Consider the following 9219-nt stretch of genomic DNA (forward strand, 5'->3'; position numbering starts at 1 on the left):
ATGGTTGGATCAGAGAAATTTAGAGGAGATAAACATTCTTTCCCATAGAGTGCTTTGAATGGTGACATTCTTATGCTCTGATGATGATAAGATGTATTATAAGCTAATTCTACCAAAGGAAGGTATTGAATCCATCTTCTTGGTTCCCGTCCACAATATGCCCTGAGAATGTCTTCAATTACTTGATTAACCCTCTCAATCTACCATCGATCTCTGGATGATAAGCTGTGCTAAAGTAAAGCTAAGCTCCCAAGGCCTAAAATAAGGACTACCAAAACTTTGAAGTGAAATCAAAATCCCAATCATTGACTATCCTCTTTGGAATACCATGAAGCTTGAAGACCTCTTTGACGAATAACCGGGCAACATCAGATGAGCTACTTTGGTAAGCAAGTCCACCACCACTAATATGGAATCATATCCTCCTTGTAGAGTGGGGAGACTTGTGACAAAATCCATGCTTATGCATTCCCACTTCATTTGGGGGATATCCAAGGGTTGAAGCTTCCCAAGCATCTTGACTCTTTCAGCTTTGATCCTTTGACATGAGAGACATTGCTTCAAGTACTGAAGGACATCATTTTTCAAGCTAGCCCAATGATAGCTCCTCCTTACAGCATTTAATATTTTTGCATAGCCTCGATACCCTGGAGTGGGACTATCATGAGCTTCATGGAGGATTAGCTTCTTTAGAGCTAGATCCTTAGGAATACATAGCCTTTGATTGAAGTAAAGACTCCCATCATGAATAAAGACTCCCATCATGAATACATAGCCTTTGATTGAAGTAAAGACTCCCATCATGAATAAAGTACCCTTTAATTAGATTTTTCTCTTTCTTTGAAGTTCCTCCTTCTTCTACTAACTTCACCATCCTTTTGGTAATCAGGATCATGAGATGAGACTTCTTTGACCTTGTCCAGTATGGGATCATTTGGCATCGAAATTGCACTCAAGAAGGATTTGCACATCTGAGTGCATCTGCTACCACATTATCTTTCCCAGGGTAAAATTTGATGTCGAATTTGTATTCTGTAGGATTTTAATCCATCTTCTCTGCCTCATGTTAAAGTTAGGCTGGGTGAAGATCCACTTCAGACTCTTGTGGTCAGTTTTACGAGCTGGAATTTTCCCCCAGGAGATAATGTCTCCATAATTTGAGGCAATGAACAACTGCTAAGAGATCTAAACCATGGGTTGAATGGTTTGTTTCATATTTCTTTAGCTTTCAAGAAGTATAAGGCACTGGTCTCCCTTCTTGTCCTAAGACACCACCAAGTGCTAGACTACTAGCATCGGTAACCACCTCAAATTCCGTGGTAAAATTAGGAAGTTTCAAGAATAGCCCTGAGGTAATAATGGCTTTGAGTTGATCAAAGCTGACTTGATGGATTGGCAAACACAATATTTTGCAATCCTTCTTAAGAAGATCCGTCAAGGGTGCAACTACCAGGGCATAATCTTTGATGAAAATCCTGTACCATCCTGTGATTCCCAAAAATCCATGAACTTTACGGATTGATTTAGGGGGTGGCCATTCCAATATATCCTTGACCTTGGCGGGATCTACCAAGATACCATCTTGGGAGACAATGAATCCAAGACACTTAATTTGATGAGTAAAGAAAGTACATTTGCTCTTCTTGGCATAGAGTTTATGTCTATGCAACAATTGCAAAACTCTATGCACATGCTCCTCATGCTCTTCCACCGACTTGGAGTATACTAAGATGTCATCAAAGAAAACAAGTACAAATTCATGCAAGTAAGGATGGAATATATCTTGCATTAGGCGGTTGAAGGTTACAAGAGCATTGGTCAACCCGAATGACATTACAGTAAACTCATAGTGGCCATAATGGTATTGAAAGTTGTTTTGGGTATATCTGCTTCCTTGACTCTAATATGGTAATAACCAGACCTTAAGTCTATTTTTGAGAAAAGTGTGGTCCCATGAAGCTTATCAAGAAGCTCGTCGATGCGAGGGATAGGATACTTATTCTTGACGGTGACTTGATTTAACCCCCGATAATCTATGCAGAGTCTAAGTGTACCGTCCTTTTTTTTGGAAAAGAACAGTTGCTCCCCAAGGAGAGTGTAAGGTTCCCCCCATTCCAAAAATAGGGGAAACACTTAAGATAGTCTACTAAGTCTTATCTTGGAGAAAATTTCCTACTCATCGACACCTTGACCATGTAGAGATTCAAGGATATGATTCATAGGTAAGACCTAGTTCTATCCCACAGGGGAAGCGTGGTCTTTTAAAAATCAAATCACCCATAGGGTAATTGATCATAATTTGGGCAACTACTAGTCTTGATTCCTTGAGACAACGCTTTTTTCCTTATCCATGTAAGGCACAGCCGCTAGCCTAGTCTTCTAGAATAGAATTGCTTGAGAACCTATTTATCTAACACAGGGCTTTCACTTAATATGTTGGAAAGCTACCCCACTAATCGGGTCCACCCATCCATAGGATGGTGCCGTCGAGGCATTCCATCCTCCCACTTTTCACCCTACTCACGCATCAATTTGTTTTCTAATTAATCCTACCACACTGTTTGACATAAATAAACATGTTCCTTAATTAAAGCCCTTTTCACAAGGTTTGTTAAGACAGCCTTTTAATACAATAATGCCAAAGACAAGATTTATAAAAACAAAGTTTAAACATGAATCAATTGCATACAAGCCAAACCGGCTCTCTTATTCTTTTCCTTTATACCGCCGATGATCTAGAATTCGGCCTTCCAGCCTCTACATGCTGGGCAAAACCCTACGGGACCATACACCTCATCGTCGGCCGCTGGCGAGAACTCAAGCCGGCCTGTTGCCCTCTCAGGCTCCATCGCTCGATCCTCCCACCCCTCAGAGGGATGTCTGCGCACTAGGGTGGGCTAATTCACCGCACTAGCCTGGGCCCTTAGAACTAGGCAGCATCACAATCACTCGCCTCAATCGGCAAACCTCGTTCTCCTTATGGTATGAGGGATACCATGGGCCAACTCCGGGCCTTACTAACGTCTCCGCCGTCCGGCTACACAAGCACAAGAACGGGGCAACGTCAAGGCAGGGAGAGTTGTACCTGTACCTTAATTTAACCAAGATAACAATCCATTTACTCACTAAACGGACTAGAATCCATGTTACCTTCTTAAGAAAACAATCCTTTTCACAAAGATTTTAGTATTTCAACTTAAGACATTCTTTATTAAGGCATATGCTGTTGTTTAAAAGAATACAAACTTTAAATAGTAAATCAATCAAATAGATCACTATTAACAATTAATAGAGAAGCCGGGGCCATACCTCAACCCCATAATTGAAAAACAAAATATGTATATACCTTATAGAAATTTATCGTTTATCGTTGTCTTTGCTCGTTAACAAGAGCTTTAGAACTTGACATATGAGAATAGAGTCTTCTAATACCTTCTCTTATAATTGAAATCATCTCCCAAGATTTATCTCCTCTTACTCATGCTGTGACTCTAAAAAAGCTTAAGTTAAAGCCTAACTTTTTCTTTTGTAGGACAAAGCCTAACATCAAAGGCTATAAGCTTGACAGACTTTCTTTTGCTGCCGAGTTTGCTACCATTGGTTTCTGGTCTCATGCGGGTTTGAACAGTAAAGGAAATTTTAATTTTGCTTCGAAACCTAACTAAACAAATATTTTTGATAGACCAGGCGTGTGTCGAAAGCTTAGGGATCTTTCTGGTGATTCAAATGAGATCATGAATCCTTATTAAAAACCACAACTTTTGATGACGGATTTAATTGAGCTTCTATCTTTAAAAGGAGAGTGGATTATGGATCTTTTTGCGGGGCAGGTAATCATGCAACCTTAACTTTTTACATATTTTATATTGCTCATTTAAGTGAGCTTTACCATGTTGATTCTTTTTTTCTTAGGAACAACCACTATTAGTGCTCTTAAAAAAGGAAGGAATGTTGTTGTTGTTGAGCTAGATCCAGTTCAAGTTCATTTTAATCAACAACGAGTCACTGCAATGAAAGAATTGCCGGACAAGTTTCAAGAGGTTGGAATGGAAAACATGGTAGCAAACCCAAGAGTGGTGGATGCGTCTAGAGAACCTCAGCCTCCCTTTGGACCTGATGATGAAATGCAGTTTGCAGATCTTGAGCCTTATGAAGATCCACATACTGTGGATATTGATATTCCTCTTACGGAGACAACACCACTCATTGTAGGACGCGAGCAAACTGATGAAGAAGTTGGTCATGAAGAGGAGGAATTTCCTGTGCTAGAATAGATTTAGACACTTATAGTTTCAAACAATTTTTGGTATTTAAATCCTCATTGGGGGTGTTCAAGGATTTCTAGGTTTTGAGAGTGTTTTGAACAACGTTTGTTTGTATTCAAAACTAGCATCACAAATCTTTTTGAGGAGCTTGCGTTTTGAGATTGGTTCAAAAAATTGGTCAATGTTTGTCACTATTGAAGCATTTATAGGAATTGTCTCATAATTAGACTTGTTTTTTTAATCAAATGACATTGAAGTTGTGCGGGTAAAAGTAGTTATATTTTGCTTTCTAGTAATGATAGCAATAATTTTGTATTCAAAGTGAAGCTCTTTGTTGTGAGTCTCTAATGCAACTTTTGTGTCATGTTTTTTTGTTTGAAATATTCTAAGATTTTGTAGTTGATAGGCTTGTACTTAGACATCAAATAGTGAAAAATTTGGTAAATTTTTAATTTAGCGAATGAATCACTTGCAAGTATGTTTTAAGTTAAGTAAAAAAGTCGATCCAGTGATGATTGATGGGAAAAATCAATTCATTTTAATCTCAAGCGTCGCCGGAGAAGAAGCAGAGGTTAAACAGGGATTGGCACAAGGTACCATGTGATAAGAAGAGAGCTTTGCCCTGCCCTTTTCACAAAAGAAAATGCCGCTTGATGGAATACTCTTATGCCTTCTTATGCTTCTTACACATGAACGTGCAATTAAAAGATGAAGAATGTACAGAGCCGCATGCGACAAATGAAAGTGAAGACACGGTTTCTCGTCAGGCTAGTCCCACCGTTGAGGATGTTGCTGAAGAGGAGGACACTCCTCATGTGATTGAGGAGTTCAATGTTGAAGAAGAGAGAAAGCTCAGTTCGACGGTTGATATTGAGGCAGTGAGAGAACAAAACACTGATGTAGGTCAGCTTGTGATTGAATCAGATGACTTCTCCCCCATTCCAACGCCATTACTCTCCTCCTAACAATCCCCTCCTACCAAGTAGGAGATTCAGAGTATATATTGCTGACAGACATACAACATGTATTTAACTTAAGGGAGGACCATTGCATAGCTTTCATAGCCCAAAATCTAGAGGTCGATGACAATTTTGTAGATGACGATGGGATAGATAAGTACTTACTAGTGGATAGCCATGTGAAAGACACCGAGTTCCTATCTGCTGCAGCAACACTAAAGATGATCTATGCTGATGCCCTTAAATATGAAGGAAAAGATGCCACAGAGGAAGAGCTACAAGAAGCAAGGGAAAGACTGAATATTACCAACATGGGAGGGTTTAGGGATGTTCCAAGTAAGACAGCGGGAATCGTTCCTAGTTCGAGCACTAATTTATGGCAAGACGCCTTGCTTGAAGCAGATGAGAACCAAGAGGTTTTTTTGTTGTTGTTGTGTTTTCGTACTTTTGTTGTGGATTTGGCTTTATCAACTTTGTCCTGAAATATTTGGTGATGTTGTTTCTGGCTAATGCTCCTTTATTTTTTCAGTTGGAAATATATGAAGACACATTCCTCAAACGTGCTTCAGGCAAGCGTATAGCGGGATTGGGCCACGATTCGACACTAGGAACATATATACATCGCCTAAAATTCCCTCAAATTGTGATATTTCACGCTAGCTTCTCCAAGGACAATGCAAGTTTTCCTCTGATGGTGATAAAGACTCTATCCAGGTATTTAGGTGACTATCACTTAAGGCTGAATGTAAATAAGGCAATACTTCTGGAGTGGCAAGCAGCTGTTCGAATTTTTGGTGAGAGACCTGGAGTATATTCATTGAGATGTAAATATTATTTAACATATGCTGCTTACGGCTTGGCATGTGGAATCACAAATCCTAATCTGTTGAGTGATTGCGGGAAGAAGCATCTTCTTAGAACAGCAAGGCCAATGGTCTCTGTTGTGCCATTGATAGAGGATGAAGAAGATGTTGTAGAAACTTCATCAAAAAAGGCTTGGTTGGGGGAAGTCTCTGCTCTAGATTAATAGATTTAGATTGTTCCAGTTGCTAAGAAGTTTCTTCATATTTCTCAATACTCTTCTTGCTTACCATTAAAAACTATGAAATGTATATATATTGAAAACATTTATATGGGACATAGATGAAAGCTCTTGTTCTTTTAAAATCTTTTACAGTTACATCATTGTTTTATAATATGTATTTCAATGATCAATTTTCTTACACATTCTGCCCTGTCTTTGTCGTTGTCTTAGCCATTCAGCATGATTCTGCCTTCCCTGTGAGGAGACATATATGGATCGTCTCCGTTCAGCCTGCATCTTTCTTATTGCACATGACACAGCTCATTTAGACTGTTTGATCTTCACACGAGCCCTCACTTGAATCCGCCTATACCACCACTGACATAGTTGCTTCATGGGATTACTTTTCTTCACTCCTCCTCCATGTTGAGTGGCCCTTTGATAGGCACAACGTGCTTGCCAATGAGATCTTTCCATGCCTTGGGTAGACCAAATCCCAAGGCTTCCAAACTCTTCCGCAAAAAAGGTTCCATGTGCATGCAAAATGTGCTACAAATGCTCAACAACAACAAGACATTTAGTATCGTACAATATATTTTGAACAACAATAAAAACTCAAAGCTGTAGGTATTCAAGTAATAACCATGTATTGTGTCAAGTTTGTCGCACCCCATGCCTTTTCATAGCTAGTGTAGAACTCTGTCACAACTACCTCAAATTTCTCAACATCCCCATCTTCAAACCTTGCTTTTTGCAACAAAGGTGCTAGGTGATCAAGTGCCAACCACGCTTTGGCCTTTGCCACCCTTGCTTGTCCTGAAGAGCCTCGATCAGGTACAGCTGCATGAAGCTTCCTCCACACCTCAAAATCTGTACCCAAATGACCTCTCTGGGTATGATTAGATAAGAACTTTCTGGCTTTTGCACCTCCAAAACATGGTTTGCTAGGAACATTTCCGGTCTTCCTTGATCTTCTCAAGTCCTTCTCAATCTTCACTTGACCACAATGTAAACCTGCATCTGAAAGCACTTGCTCTATTTTTTTAATAGTTCTTTCACTCTCTAATGTTGGTTTCATATTCCATGAAAATTCGATGTACATGTAGACTAGTTTCTCAATTATTCTAACCAGCGCATGCAAAACACAAATATGAACTCTGATCAAAGGGATAGCAAGAATTGGATCCCAATTAGGATCCACTCCTGGAGCATCACGATTTGGGGCTTCACGCCTATTACTGATTGCATTTAGGCATTTCCATCCTCCTTTGGAGACACCTCGTTCGGTCATGCAATATAGGCAAGGATACTTGGCCATTGCTCCTTGGGAAATACCAAACATGCATTTCAAGGTCTTAAGATCTGCAGTCAGCCAGGTGCCATTCAACCTCATATTCACCATATCCTTCTACATAAAGCTTTTTGCCATTCGACTGCTACTGGATAGTGGAAGAAAGCTCAGTCTGGTTAAAGTACCACTTTAGAATTTCATGGGTCTCTGTTGGAACCTGTTAACAAGAGGCCAGTTAAATTGTCTACAACATCTAATGGATAGCAACATAATATACTTTTTTTAAAAATGGATAGCACGTCACCTCAAATGCAACCAGCCACCAAATCTCATTTTCGGATTGTACACTAAAGTGCCTCTCATCAACATTACTGATACTTGCATCCAAAGCTCTATTCATCAAAGTCATGCTAACCCTTTCCAGCTTCTGTCCTTTGATGACCTCACTCTCATCAAGTTTTAAAACAAATTTCAGCCTTCCATTGCACTCATGTACACTGATGTCATAAAATTTCACCATAGCCATTTGTAATTTTCGAACATCCATAATGAAATTGTTGAACTCTGTAAGCTCTATGATTTTCTGTTCCCCGCTCTTTTTAGTCACTGTCAATGTACTAGACACGTGACAAGGCTCTCCAACAAGTTCGACCATTCCTCCCAAGTTGAGAATATTTCGAGCTTTGTTCACGTGAAATGGTTTTGGAATGGGAATTACTGTTTTTTTTCCAAGCTTAGAATTGAAACCTTCTTTAACTTTATTAAACAACATCCTATAAGACTTTATGCTTATGCCAGCCATGTCACATATACCTTGTGCATCTGCAGGAGTGAATGCTTCACTCACCTTCTGCAAGGATTGCTTTGCTATGTCTGATCGAAGTCTTACAAACTTAGGATGATGTATTGCTGACTCCACGATGTCTTTTGTCAGAACTTTGCCAAATATATCAGAACCTTGCTCTTTTTGACCACAACATCTGTGACCATCTTGAAGCAACAACGATAGCTATTTCAGTCCATCATTCATCTAACTATACCACCCACACACCCAATCCCCTATCTCCAAAAAAGGAAGTAAAGATGAAAATGAAAAGTGAGTGCTCAAAGAAATTATAGATCCTAATACCTGCAAGCTTTTACACGACGCTTCCATTGGCCACCTCCAACATTGAGTTCTTCCAATGGTTTGATCTATCTCTTGCGTAATCGAGCACCCAATGGCGTGTCTTTCAAATATTGTAATTTTTTGTTGAACTTTTCAAGTTGTTTTCGAAGGTGTGCATTCTCACTCTCCAATGTGAAATTATTGATTTCTCGAACTGCCAAAATTTCATTCTTCTCTTTAATAGTGTCTTGCATCTTACGAATAGTCTGCTGCAAATGATCAATCTCTTTTTGTAACCCAGAACAAACTTTTGCTTTAACCTCATATGAAGCTTGCAAAGCTATTGTGATTGATGCCAAGTAAAAATTCGCACCTTCAAGCATTTTTATTCTAGCATCTCTATCACTCAAATGTCTTTCAAAGATACTTTGACATTGGCCAAACAATCTTTTGCAATATCCAAGCAATCCATTTTCACCCTCACACAAAAACTTGAAGAAACTTGTCAACCCAAAGAATAATGGAGATTGAGAGGAGGTTGGATCTGGTGGGTAAATACTACCATCCAACCA

Source organism: Cibotium barometz, chromosome 11 (genome assembly GCF_041138505.1).
Source record: "Cibotium barometz isolate CiBa-2024 chromosome 11, ASM4113850v1, whole genome shotgun sequence".
In the NCBI taxonomy this organism is placed as follows: Eukaryota; Viridiplantae; Streptophyta; class Polypodiopsida; order Cyatheales; family Cibotiaceae; genus Cibotium; species Cibotium barometz.